Genomic DNA, 14,608 nt, shown 5'->3' with positions numbered 1-14,608 from the left:
ACTGAAGCTAAGTTAGTATCTTTTCAAATTAGTAGGTTATAGATGTAGATTGTATAATAGAAACACCAGGGTAACCACAAAGAAAGTATTTTAAAAATATACAGAAACAGAAATGAGAAAGTGATCAGTCAGATACATCACAAAAGATCAACTATACAGAAAAGGAAATCACAATAAAGGAAAAAGAGAGGCAAAAAAAAAAAAGATACGACATATAAAAACCAAAGGACAAAATGATGTAAGTACTGCCTGACACTGAATGTCAATGGATTAAGCTCTCCAATCAAAAGACACAGATTGGCAGAATGGATAAAAGAAAAAAAGCATGATCCAACTATATGTTGTTTACAAGAGACTCATGTTAGACCCAAAGACACAAAGGTTGAACATGAAAAGGATGGAAAAAGATATTCCACACAAGCAGTAACCAAAAAAGAGATGGGGTAGCTATACTATATCTGACAAAATAGACTTCAAGTCAAAATCTATTATAAATCTCAAAGCAGACCACTATATATACTATTTATTTAAAAAGGGGCAATCCTCCAAGTAGAAATAGCAATCATAAATATTTATGCACATAACCACATGCCCCAAGTAACATGAAGCAAACACTGGCAAAACTGAATCAGGGAGAAACAGACACCTCTACAATAATAGTTGGAAATTTAATACCACTCTCATCAATATACAGAACATCTAGACAAAAGACCAATAAGGAAACAGAGAATTTGAATAATATGAGAAATGAACTAGACCTAACAGACATATATAGAAGACTGCATCCCAAAACAGCAGGATATAATTCTTTTCAAGCGCAAAGGCATCATTCTCCAGGATAGACCACATGTTGGGTCACAAAACAAGTCTCAATAAATTTTATAAGACTTAATTTAGAAAAAGCATCTTCTCTGACCACAACGGAATGAAGCTGGAAATCAGTAACAAGCAGAGACCCAGCAGCTTGGGCAGCAGGAGGAGCAGCAGTAGCCAGCAGCCCAACTTCACCAAGTTTCTCAGCCCGCTGTGACCTGCAGCACCCAGCATGTGCCTGCTCTGCCAACATGATGCCCAAAAGGAAGATCCAGTTAGCCAAAGGAGCAGGGAAGGAGGAGACCAAGATGAGGTCGGCGAGATTGTCTTGTTAAACATGCTCCTGCTAAAGCAGAAATGAAGCCAAAAAAGGCACTGGGAAAGGATAAGTCTTCAGACAAAAAAGTGCAACCAAAATGGAAAAGAGTAGCAAAGGGAAAACAAGAAAAATATTTAACCAAGAAACTAAAGATTTACCTGAAGAAAATAGAGAAACTAAAAATGAAGAGGGTCCAGCTTCTGACGAAGCAGGAGAGAAAGAAGCCAAATCTGATTATTATCCTATACCATTCTTATCAGTGGTCCCTGTTTCTTCCTTCTTGTACAATTCAGAGGAATTGTTTTTATCAACTACTTTGTAATGGAAGTTTTTTAGTAGCTCTAGAAGAAACATTTTTAAGGAGACTGAAATCCCACCTTGTGCCGGTTTGAATGTATTATGTCCCCCAAATGCCACATTCTTTGATGCAATCTTGTGGGGGCAGATGTATTTAGGGTTGATTAGATTGTAATTCTTTGACTGAGCATTTCCATGGAGATGCGACCCACCCAACTATAGGTGATAACTCTGACTGGATAATTTCCATGGATGTAAGGCCCATTCAGCGTAGGTCTTGATTAGTTTACCAGAGTACTATATAAGCTCAGACAGAAGGAGTGAGCTTGCTACAACCAAGAGGGAAGCTTTGAAGAACAAACAGGAGCTGAGAGAGGAGCTACAGAAGAGAAACAGTTTGAAGACCGCTGTTGTTTCTGAGAAGCTGAGAGGACAAATGCTCCAAGAGCAACTGAGAGTGACATTTTGAAGACGAGATTCTGCCTAGAGAGGAACATCTTGGGAGAAAGCCATTTTGAAACCAGAACTCCGGAGCAGAAGCCAGCCACATGCCTTCCCAGCTAAGAGAGGTTTTCTGGATGCCATTGGCCATCCTCCAGTGAAGGTACCTGATTGTTGATGACTTTCCTTGGATGCTTTATGACCTTCAGACTGTAACTGTGTAACCAAATAAACCCCCATTATAAAAATCAATCCATTTCTAGTATTTTGCATCCTGGCAGCATTAGCAAACTAGAACATACCTCATCCCATTTTTAAGTGTAAACGTTTTTTTAAGAGGAAAAAATCATTTGCTGGTTGTTTATTGTTTGGTACAACCAGAAAACAGTGGTATATTGAATTATGGGAGGCTTCGACAGTCTTGGATGTTAACTTTAACATTTCATAGGGTGAGGGGTAGCAGTTTTAATACCCTACAATACAACGCATACTAAATAATGATTTGGAGTCATGGTCATGCATTTAATGTATGTTGAGCATTTTAAATTCCTTCTATCCTCAAGTTTTTTAGCAGAATTGTTTCTTAAAACTGCTCCATAATCTTGGCTATCCCTGTCAGAACTGTGTGCACTCTGTAACATTCTTGGTTGTGGCCATCCAGTTTTCCTAATAACTTTGTTTTTTTGCTGTGAAAGATTGAACATGTGAGTATATAGTGTGTTTGGTCTTAAACTGTGAATTAGTAGGACTTATAATGTAACAGCTTAATCAATATTTGAAGATATTGGTACTTGATATCCTCTTAGAGAAAACTTGCCTCCAAATTTTAAGCTGGAAAGGCACTGGAATAACTTTAGAAAATAAGTACAACTATACAGCATTTTAAATTTTCAGTACATATATTAATTGTGTGCAAACTCTTCAGAATGTCTATATGCTGATCTTCAGAACAACCAATAAAATCTCAATTATGAAAGAAAAAAATTAGCAGAGAACTGGAAAATCCACAAACATATCTAAGTAAAATAATACACTCTTAAACAATCAGTGGGTCAAAGAAGAAATTGCAAGGGAAATCAATCAAAGACTTAACTACACACCTGGAGGAACTAGAAAAAGAACAGCAAACCTATCCCAAAGCAAGCAGAAGGAAAGAAATAACAAAAATTAGAGCAAAAATCAATGAAATGGAGAAAAAAAGAGAGAGAGAGAATCAAATAAAACCAAAAGTTGGTTCTTTGAGAAGACCAACAAAATCAACAAACTTTTTGCTAGACTGGCAACAACAAAAAGATAAAAGATGTAAATAAATAAAATCAGAAATGAGAGGGGAGTCATTACCATGGACCACAAAGAAATAAAAAAGTTCATAAGAGGATACTATGAACAATTGCACCTCAATAAACTAGACAACTTAGATGAAATGAACAAATTCCTAGAAACACACGAACAACCTACACTGACTTGAAAAGAAATAGAAGATCTCAACAAGCCAATCACAAGTAAAGAGACTCAATTGTTCACCAAAAAGAACAAAGAAAATCCCAGGACCAGATGGCTTCACAGGCAAATTTTACCAGGTATTCCAAAATGAATTAATACCAATCTTGCTCAAAGTCTTCCAAAAAACTAAAGATGAGGGAACACCACCTAACTCACTGTATGAAGCCAACATCACTCTAATACCAAAGGCTGATTAAGACACTACAAGAAAACTATAGACAAATCTCTCTAATGAATATGGATGCAAAAATCCTTAACAAAATACTTGCAAATTGAATCCAACTGCACATTAAAAAAATCATACACCACGATCAAATGTATCTTATCCCACGTATGCAAAGGTGTTCAGTATAAGAAAGTCAATTAATGTAATATAAGATATTAACAAATCAAAAGGGAAAAACCACATGATCATCTCAATTAACACAGAAAAGGCATGTGACAAAATCCAGCAATCTTTTCTGAAAAACACTTTGAAAGATCAGAATAGAAGGAAATTTCCTCAGGATGATAAAAGGCAAATATGAAAAACCCACAGCTAACATCATTCTCAATGATGAAAGAATGAAAGCTTTCCCTCTAAGATCTGGAACAAGACAACAATGCCCACTGTCACCACTGTTATTCAACATTATACTCGAAGTTTTAGCTAGAGCAGTTAGGCAAGAAAAAGAAATAAAAGGCATCCAAATTGGAAAGGAAGAAGTAAAACATGCACTATTTGCTGATGACATGAACCTATATGTAAGAAGTCCTGAAAAATCTACAACAAAGCTATTAAATGAATTCAGCAAAGTAGCAGGTTACAAGACCAACTCACAAAAATCAGTAATGTTTCTATACACTACTAATGAGCAATCTTTTGGAGGAAATCAAGAAAAAAAATGCCATTTACAATAGCAACTAAAACAATCAAATATCTTGGAATAAATTTAACCAAGGATGTAAAGGACTTGTATACAAAAAATTACAAAGCATTGTTCAAAGAAGACATAAATAAAAGGAAGGACATTCTGTGTTCATGGACTGAAAGACAAAATATCGTTAAGATGTCAATTCTACCCAAACTGATTTACAAATTCAATGCAATCCCAATTAAAATTCCAACACCCTACTTTGCAGAAATGGAAAAGTTAATTAAATTTATTTGGAAGGGTCCAAAAAGCCAAAAACATCTTGAAAAAAAACAACAAAGCTGGAAGACACACTTCTTGACTTTAAAGTTATTACAAAGCAACAGTGGTCAAAACAGTGTGGTAGTGGCACAAGGACAGATATACAGACAATGGAATCAACCTGAAAGTTCAGAAATACAACCACCTATCTATAGCCAATTGATTTTTGACAAGGCTACCAAGTCCACTCTGGGAAAGAAGAGTCTCTTCAACAAATGGTGCTGAGAAAACTAGATATTCATATGCAAAAGAATGAAGGAAGAGATCCCTATCTCACACCTTATACACAAATTAACTCAAAATGGATCAAAGACCTAAATATAAGAACAAGGATTATAAAACCCCTAGAAGAAAATGTAGAGAAGCATCTTCAGGATCTTGTGTTAGGCAATGGATTCTTAGACTTTACACCCAAAGCACAAGCAACAAAAGAAAAAAATAGATAAATGGGACCTCATCAAAACTAAAACCGTTTGTGCATGAAAGGATTTTATCACAAAAGTAAAAAACAACACAGTCAATGGGAGAAAATATTTGGAAACCACCTATCCAATAAGGATTTAATATCCAGAATATATAAATAAATCCTACAATTCAACAATAAAAAGGCAAACAACCCAATTAAAAAATGGGTAAAAGGCTTGAATACACATTTCTCCAGAGATGATATACAAATCCATATGACCTGGCAATCCCTCTACTAGGTATATAACCAAAAGAACTGAAAGCAGGGAAGAGAACAGACATTTTCACATTGACTTTCACAGCGGCACTATTCATAATTGCCAAAGATGGAAGCAATTCAAGTGTCCATCAACCAATGAATGGATAAGCAAAATGCAGAATATACGTACAATGGAAAATTATTCAGCCATAAAAAAGAATGAAGCCTCTGTTCTAGAGTAATAAGTATGTTCTGAAATTGATCATGGAGATGATACTGTGAGCCAGTGATTGTATCTTTAGATGGTTTTCTGGTGTGTAACTACATCTCAGTAAAATTGAAAAAGTAAAAAAAAAAAAAAAAAAATGAATTCATCATACATGCAAAAACATGGATGAACCTTGAAGACATTATGCTGAGAGAAATAAGCCAGGTACAAAAGGACAAATATTGCATGATCTCACTGATATGAAACAATTAGAATAAGCAAACTCAAGAGTTAGAATCTAGAATACAGGTTTCCAGGGGCTGGGATAGAGAATGAAGAGTTAATGCGTAATTTGTAAAGAATTTCAATTTAGGTTGATTGTAAAGTTTTGGAAATTGATGGTGATGACGGCAGTACAATATTTTGAGTATACTTAAAAGCACTGAATTATATATGTGAATGTGGTTAAAAGGGGAAGTTTTAGGTCATACATATGTTAACTAGAGTAAAAATTAAAAGATAAAACATAGGACTGTATAACACAGTGAACTCTATTGTAAATGATGGACTATAGTTAATAGTAAAGAATAAAAATGCTCTTTCAAGAATCATGACAAATGTACCACACTAATGCAAGGTGTTAATAATAGGGTGATATATGGGGAAAAAATACACTTAATGTCAACTATGGATTATAGTTAATAGTAGTTTTAATATTCTTACATCAATTGTGGGAGGCAGGGCAAGATGGCAGATTGGTGAGCTGTATGTTTTAGTTACTCCTCCAGGAAAGTACGTAGAAAGCCAGGAACTGTGTGGACTGGACACCGCACAGCAATTTGACTTTGGGCATACTTCATGCAACATTCATGAAAACGTTGAACTGCTAAGATCAGCGAAATCTGTAAGTTTTTGCGGCCAGTGGACCTGCGCCCCTCCCTGCCAGGCTCAGTCCCGTGGGAGGAGGGGCCGTCAGCGCTGGGAAGGAGAAGGGAGAACTGCAGTGGCAGCTCTTATCGGAAACTCATTCTACTGAGCCAAACTCCAACCACAGATAGACTGAGACCAGACACCAGAGAATCTGAGAGCAGCCAGCCCAGCAGAGAGGAGACAGGCATAGCAAAAAACAGCAAGAAAAACTCCAAAACAAAAGTGGAAGATTTTTGGAGTTCTGGTGAACATAGAAAGGGGAAGGGGCAGAGCTCAGGCCCTGGAGCTCATATGCAAATCCCGAAGAAAAATTGATCTCTCTGCCCCCTGGATCTTTCCTTAATGGCCCTAATTGCTTTGTCTCTTAGCATTTCAATAACCCATTAGATCTGCGAGGAGGGCTTTTTTTTTTTTAATCTTTTTCTTTTTCTGTTTCTAAAACAATTACTCTAAGAAGCCCAATACAGAAAGCCTCAAAGACTTGCAATTTGGGCAGGTCAAGACAAGAGCAGAACTAAGAGAGCTCTGAGGCAAAAGGCAATAATCCAGTGGCTGAGAAAATTCACTAAACACCACAACTTCCCAAGAAAAGGGGGGTGTCCGCTCACAGCCATCATCCTGGTGGACAGGAAACACTCCTGCCCATCGCCAGCCCCATAGCCCAGAGCTGCCCCAGACAACCCAGTGTGACAGAAGTGCTTCAAATAACACGCACACACCACAAAACTGGGCGTGGACATTAGCCTTCCCTGCACCCTCAGCTGGTTGTCCCAGAGTTGGGAAGGTGGAGCCGTGTGAATTAATAAAGCCCCATTCAGCCATCATTTCAGCAGACTGGGAGCCTCCCTACACAGCCCAGCAGCCCAGAACTGCCCTGGGGGGACGGCACTCACCTGTGACATAGCACAGTCATCCCTCAACAGAGGACCTGGGGTGCACGGCCTGGAAGAGGGACCCACTAGCAAGTCTCAGGAGCCATATGCCAATACCAAGGACTTGTGGGTCAGCAGTGGCAGAGACAAACTGTGGCAGGACTGAACTGAAGGATTAGACTATTGCAGCAGCTTTAAAACTCCAGGAACACCAGGGAGATTTGATTGTTAGAGCCACCCCCCTCCCTGACCGCCCAGACACACGCCCCATATACAGGGAGGGCAACACCAACTACACACGCAAGCTTGGTACACCAATTGGACCCCACAAGACTCACTCCCCAACTCACCACAAAGGCAAAGCAGGGGAGAACAGGCTTGTGGAGAACAGGTGGTCGTGGATGCCACCTGCTGGTTAGTTAAAGAAAGTGTACTCCACGAAGCTGTAGATCTGATAAATTAGAGATAAGGACTTCAATTGGTCTACAAATCCTAAAAGAACCCTATCAAGTTCAGCAAATGCCAAGAGGCCAAAAACAACAGAAAATTATAAAGCATATGAAAAAACCAGACGATATGGATAACCCAAGCCCAAGCACCCAAATCAAAAGATCAGAAGAGACACAGTCCCTAGAGCAACTAATCAAAGAACTAAAGATGAACAATGAGAGCATAGTACGGGATACAAAGGATATCAAGAAGACCTTAGAAGAGCATAAAGAAGACATTGCAAGACTAAATAAAAAAAATAGATGATCTTATGGAAATTAAAGAGACTGTTGACCAAATTAAAAAGATTCTGGTTACTCATAGTACAAGACTAGAGGAAGTTGAACAACGAATCAGTGACCTGGAAGATGACAGAATGGAAAATGAAAGCACAAAAGAAAGAATGGGGAAAAAAAATAGAAAAAAATCGAAATGGACCTCAGGGATATGATAGATAATATAAAACATCCAAATATAAGACTCATTGGTGTTCCAGAAGAGGAAGAAAAGGGTAAAGGTCTAGGAAGAGTATTCAAAGAAATTGTTGGGGAAAACTTCCCAAATCTTCTAAACAACATAAATACACAAATCATAAATGCCCAGCGAACTCCAAACAGAATAAATCCAAATAAACCCACTCTGACACATATTCTGATCACACTGTCAAATACGGAAGAGAAGGAGCAAGTTCTGAAAGCAGCAAGAGAAAAGCAATTCACCACGTACAAAGGAAACAGCATAAGACTAAGTAGTGACTACTCAGCAGCCACCATGGAGGAGAGAAGGCAGTGGCACGATATATTTAAAATTCTGAGTGAGAAAGATTTCCAACCAAGAATACTTTATCCACCAAAGTTCTCCTTCAAATTTGAGGGGGAGCTTAAATTTTTACATCAATTGTAACAATGGTACCACATATTAATGCAAAGTGTCTATAATGGGGGGGGGGGTTATAGGAACATTGTTTGTTTTTTACTCCAGCCAAATTTATTATTGGCCCCAGGAAATGGCTCCCCAAGGGCTTCCCAGCCCATCACTTCACAGAGCCTCCTGTAAAGTCACCATCAAGCAGACCTCTTCCTTGGGAGGCCTGTCGTCACCCACAACCATTGGCGGGAACCATGTGGATAAAAGTATTGTAGCATACATGTGCTGGTTTGAATCTGTTATGTACCCCACAAAAGCCATGTTTTCTTAATCCAATCTTGTGGGGGCAGACATATTGTGGGTGGGATCTTCTGATTAGGTTGTTTCCATGGAGATGTGACCCTGCCCATTCAAGGTGGGTCTTAATTAGTTTACTGGAGTCCTTAAGAGAGCTCAGAGAGAGAGAGACAGCTCAGAGCTGACACAGACCCAGATGCTAGAGTAAAAGCCCAGAGACATTTTGGAGACAGCCATTAAAACCAGAACCAGGAGAGAAGCTAAGAGATGAAATCCAGAGTTTGTACTAGAGAAGTTAAGAAGACCCCCAGATGCTTAGAGAGAAATGCCCCAGGAGAAACCAACAAGGACTAACAGGAGCTGAGAGAGAGAAGCTAAGACAGAAGCCCAGAGACATTTTGTAGAAAGCAAAAGAAACCAGAAGCTAACCCTGGGAGAAGCTCGGCAGATTCCAGTCATATGTCTTCCCATTTGACTGAGGAATGCCAGACGCCATCAGCCTCTCTTCAATGAAGGTATCCTCTTGTTGATGCCTTTGTCTGGACACTTTTACAGCCTTAGAACTATAAATTTGTAGCTAAATAAATCCTCTTTATAAAAGCCAGTCCATTTTTGGTATATTGCATTTTGGCAGCTTTAGCAAACCAGAACAGCAGAGTACCCTTGGACAGCTTGGTGACCAGATCCACAGCCTCCAAGCTTCTTGGACTGGGCCCGGAGACCTCCTTAGTGTAGCGAACGACCCCCTCCTCCAGGGCATACAGGCACTTCTTCCCCAACCCCACGAGGGTTCCTGGGTGCCAGCGGAAATGGTGCCGAGTCCCAAGTATGTCACCAGCTTGAACGTAGTGACCTTCCTTTTTCTTGATGCCATAGCATCTGCCTGTTGACTTTCCACTGAGGTTTTTGGAGCTGCCACCTATCTTCTTGGATGCATATCTGACAGCAAGTGCTGTAGCCTGAGGGGGGTTCAACAGGGTTGTCACTGCTTCCGCACTCTCAGCGCAAGCACCGCTGACACCATGTCTGCCTTACATTCCAGAACACTGTAGGTTCACAGAAAAACACTGGTTTTTCTGTAAACCTACAACTTCTGTAATTGAACAAATTAATAAAAAATATATGATACCCAAGACTTTTTTTTAAAAAATGTATACTTTAACAACCTATTACAATAGATCTGGGAAAGACATTTTCAAGTATATTCTTGTTCCCTATACTTTCTGAATTCTAAACTTTGTCTTATCAGAAGGTGTTACAACACTCTATCCGGATGCTCAAGCAAAGATAGTCAAAATGGTAACTCAAACATTCAAAAGCTTACTTAAAAGGAATACAAAGAACAAACCAATCTCTCACATCAAGGAGACAACTTTGGTGAGGAGACAGTCAATCCAAGAAGCAATAACAATTTAATAAAATAATTGCTGTAATCAATGCACAATGAGAACATAACCAAAATACCAAAATTTGCCTGGGGAAATTAGGGGAGGCTTTGCCTGAAATAGACACGTAAAAATTAATGTTTGTTCAGTTAAAAAGGAAATTATGGGTTAAGGACTATGACAATAAATATGGCATGCGTGGAGGTTGGAGGGGAGTAATATAATGAACATGAACAGTCAGGCAAGACCAGATGATGGAAAACTTCAGATAACATTGCCCAACAGAACTTTACCATGTGTGTCTGAAGTTCTCAACCTTTTATCTCCACTGCAGACATGAAGGATGACACACAGTCCTAATGGGCATACTTTGAACTACTCAGTAATAAACTACTCTGGAGACCATATAAATCCCTGAGTCCCTCCCTCTATTTCTTCATACCCCACCCTCTCAGGTAGCACTAACTCCATCCTTAGGAAGAATGCAAGTGAAATTGACTTTAGAAGGCTGTACTTAAATCTATTTTAATATCTAAAGGGAAAAAAAAGTAATTTGTCAAAGTTACAGTGCTGGGCCCTCTAATTTCTTCCATCTTTTCTCTCACGTATTCCCACTGCTTTAAATATTCCCAATATGCCAACAACTCCCAACTATGTATCCCAATCCTAGGCCATTCTTATGAATTCCAAATTCATTATCATCATATGTATTCTCTCTTGTTTTTCTCCATATATACACACATACATGCACATACACACACACACAAACACACACACAGAGCTCAAGAAGTGGCACACCAATTTATTCATACCGGAAGCCTAGGAGCCTTTCTTGACACTTCTCTCTCTATTATCTCCCACATCCACCAACCATCAAGTCCTGGCACTCCTACGTCCAAGCCATTTCTCAAATCTGTCTACTTCTTACTCCACTGCCACTACCTTAACCCAAGCCAGCACTAATTCTAGGCACCAAATACCCTCCCTCTTAAGTAATGTCCAGTTTTCTTATAGCCTTTTCCTATCTGTTCTGCACAATGAAAGTAGAACAATCTATTTTCTTTAAACAGACCTAGTTTAAAATCCTTCAATTATTTCCCAAAACACAGAATAAAATCAAACTTGTTTTAACGTGACCTACAAGGTCCTGGTTTCTGCTTAACTTACCAACCTCAATTCAGGCTATCTGCTCTCTCCCTAAGTGCATTTCAGCCACACTGGCCTTCTTTCAATTCTTCTAATTCACCAAGCTCATATACTGCTTTCTATAACTGGAACACTATTCCCAAAACATTTTGCCTGGCAAGGGACTTCTAACTCTCTAAGTTTCCATTTTAATGTCACTTCAAAAAGATCTTCTTTAATTAGGCAATCTAAAGTGATTCCCATTTATTTTTCTATAGCACCCTGTTCATTCTTTTATCACAATTTTAATTATATTTGTCTGATTCTTTTTTAATATCTGTCTTCATTCAGTAAACTCTCGGGTTCATAATAGCAGGGTCCACATCGGTTTTGTTTACCACTGTATGCCTAAGATAGACAGATGTTCAATAAATATCAGCTGAAAAATGAACATGAAATTATTTGCCACATACACCTCACAACTAGGAGAAGTCAAGGTCCCTGAATCTGATACAGTCAGAGAATGGGTAGAGTGGAAGCAAAGGATTAAAGAGGATGGAAGCATAAGAAGTTGTGACCTGATCCTGGGATAGCAGGGCCTGGGATTTCAGAAGCCGAACTATTCAGGATGATCACAAAGTCCAAGGCATGGCCGTGCATTTAGGTAGCCAAAGTGGGGTAGAAATAAAGGGCATTATAGTCCCAGTTTCTACATTTTCTTTTTAAAGGCCTCCTAGAACTTCACATAGTACCACCACTTTTCTTCTGGATTCAAACTAGTCACTAGCTTTCTCCTGATTTCCAGCTACACCAAGGATACCATTTCACTCTGAAGTCTCAAAAATTGTATCAATTGCTTCACAGTAATTCAGAGGCAGGATGCTAGGTGAGCAGAGAAATGAAATAAGACTGGCTATGAGTTGATAATTGTTGAAACTGGGTACATGTGGGATTGTTATATTATTTGCTACATTTTTATGTATTTGAAATTTCCATGATAAAGTGTTTTGTTTTGTTTTTAAGTTACATGAATCTGAGTAATATTGATCAAGAAACTGTTAACCAAACCATGTACTGAACAAACTGGGAGCACCCCTAAGTAAAAGAAATGACTACGTTAGAAATAACTTACCATGTTAGAGAACTAAGGGAAAGTATACTAATATTTGTTAAACACCTATGATATACTTAATATTGTGCTATTCTTCTTAAATACTCTGTAAAATGAACACTGCTATTTCTATTTTACAGATAAGGAAGTAAAGTAAGTTGTCTTTATTTTCCAAAGATGGTCCCCACATGATCTTCCAAACCATATGCTCCTCTGCAATCACCCCTTTGAATCTGGGGAGCTCTGTGACTGGTTTATTTTTTTTTTAATTGTACGTTTTAGTTCTTGTTTGACAATAGATTTATGTAATATTCAAAGATCAGTGTAAAGCAAAATCCAAGGGTAGATTTTGTGCTTAAAGTGGGAATAATTTAACAGGAAAGGAAAAGAAAAGTTATGGACCTGATAAGATTTTTTTTCTTGGCTCATAAGTTAAAGAGATGTCATAGAGGGAGGCCAACTAACTGGTTATTCAGACTGGGCCTTTCAGGAGAACAGCCTCCAGGCCTTGTTCTAGGGTTCACAATAGGGGCTGTAGTCTTCCCTACCGGATATTCTGGACATCTTTGTGGTCTATCTGGTGGTTGTAACAATAATTGGCAGGTGCTACAGCATTTTGTAGGAGACTCAGATGCTTGAGTGCCTTTGATGCAATGAACAGTTATGTAACCATGAATTGTCCCATGTTCTTCTTTTTTTTTTTTTTTAATTAAATTCAGTTTTACTGAAATATATTCACACACCATACAATCATCCATGGTATACAATCAACCATTCACAGTACGATCATATAGTTATGCATTCATCACCACAATCTATTTCTGAACATTTTCCTTACATCAGAAAGAATCAGAATAAGAATAAAAAATAAGAGTAAAAAAAAGAACACCCAAACCATCCCCCCCCATCCCACCTTATTTTTCATTTAGTTTTTGTCCCCATTCTTCTACTCATCCATCCATAAACTAGAAAAAGGGAGTGTGATCCACAAGGTTTTCACAATCACACTGTCAGCCCTTGAAATCTACATTATTATACAATTGTCTTCAGGAGTCCAGACTACTGGGTTGGAGTTTGATACTTTCAGGTATTTACTTCTAGCTATTCCAATACATTAAAACCTAAGAGGTGTTATCTATATAGTGCATAAGAATGTCCACCAGAGTGACCTCTCGACTCCATTTGAAATCTCTCAGCCACTGAAAATATTTTGTATCATTTTGCATCCCCCTTTTGGTCAAGAAGATTTTCTCAATCCCACGATGCCAGGTCCAGATTCATCCCCGGGAGTCATATCCTGTGTTGCCAGGGAGATTTACACCCCTGGGAGTCGGGTCCCAGGTAGGGGGGAGGGCAGTGAGTTCACCTGCCAAGGTGGCTCAGTTAGAGAAGAGAGAGGGCCACATGTGAGCAACAAAGAGGTACTCAGGGGGTGACCCTTAGGCACAATTATATGCAAGTTTAGCCTCTTCTTTGCAGTAATGAGTTTCATAAGGGCAAGTCCCAAGATAGAGGGCTCGGCACACCAAACCACCAGTCTGTGACTGTTTTTAAATACATTTTTTATTGTGAAATTTAATATCTATGCAGAACAGTGATAACTTTCAAAGTACGATTTAACAAGTAGTTAGAGGGCAAATTTCAAAGAATGTCATGGGTGACAGTTCCACAATTTCAATTATTTCCTTATTGTGATATATAACATATATACAGAAAGGTGATAACTTTCGAAGTACGATTTAACAAGTAGTTATATATATATAATTTCAAAAAACGTTATGTGTTACAGTTCCACAGTTTGTTATTTCCTTATTGTGAAATATAAGATATATACACCCAAACCATCCCCCCCATCCCACTTTCTAAGTGCAATTTAATGAGCAGCTATAGAGCAAATTTCAAAGATTGTTATGGGTTATAGATCCACCATTTCAGTTATTTCCTTCTAGCTATTCTAATACCACAGCATCTAAATATATATATATATATATAAAGATTCAGGATTCATACTCCTTTATTAAATCCTATCTTGTCTGTTGCTACCCCTTCCTCTTGTTTAATTACTTTCTTGATCTTCAAGGGTGCCTAGGTAGCAACCACCCTAACTTGTTC

At 38.4% G+C, this 14,608-nt stretch overlaps 1 protein-coding gene and 1 pseudogene across 2 annotated transcripts in view; both read right to left on the bottom strand.

Annotated features, from left to right (window-relative positions):
• The window catches only part of RNF115 (ring finger protein 115), a 148,554-nt gene that overhangs the window by 105,646 nt on the left and 28,300 nt on the right, over nucleotides 1-14,608 (bottom strand). The window lies entirely within an intron of this gene.
• On the bottom strand, nucleotides 9,238-9,899 carry LOC119526775 (annotated as a pseudogene).

This window comes from Choloepus didactylus, chromosome 2, assembly GCF_015220235.1.
Source record: "Choloepus didactylus isolate mChoDid1 chromosome 2, mChoDid1.pri, whole genome shotgun sequence".
NCBI classification, from domain to species: domain Eukaryota; kingdom Metazoa; phylum Chordata; class Mammalia; order Pilosa; family Megalonychidae; genus Choloepus; species Choloepus didactylus.
The sequence above is the reverse complement of the archived record's forward strand: the minus strand, read 5'-3'. Positions and strand labels throughout refer to the sequence as shown.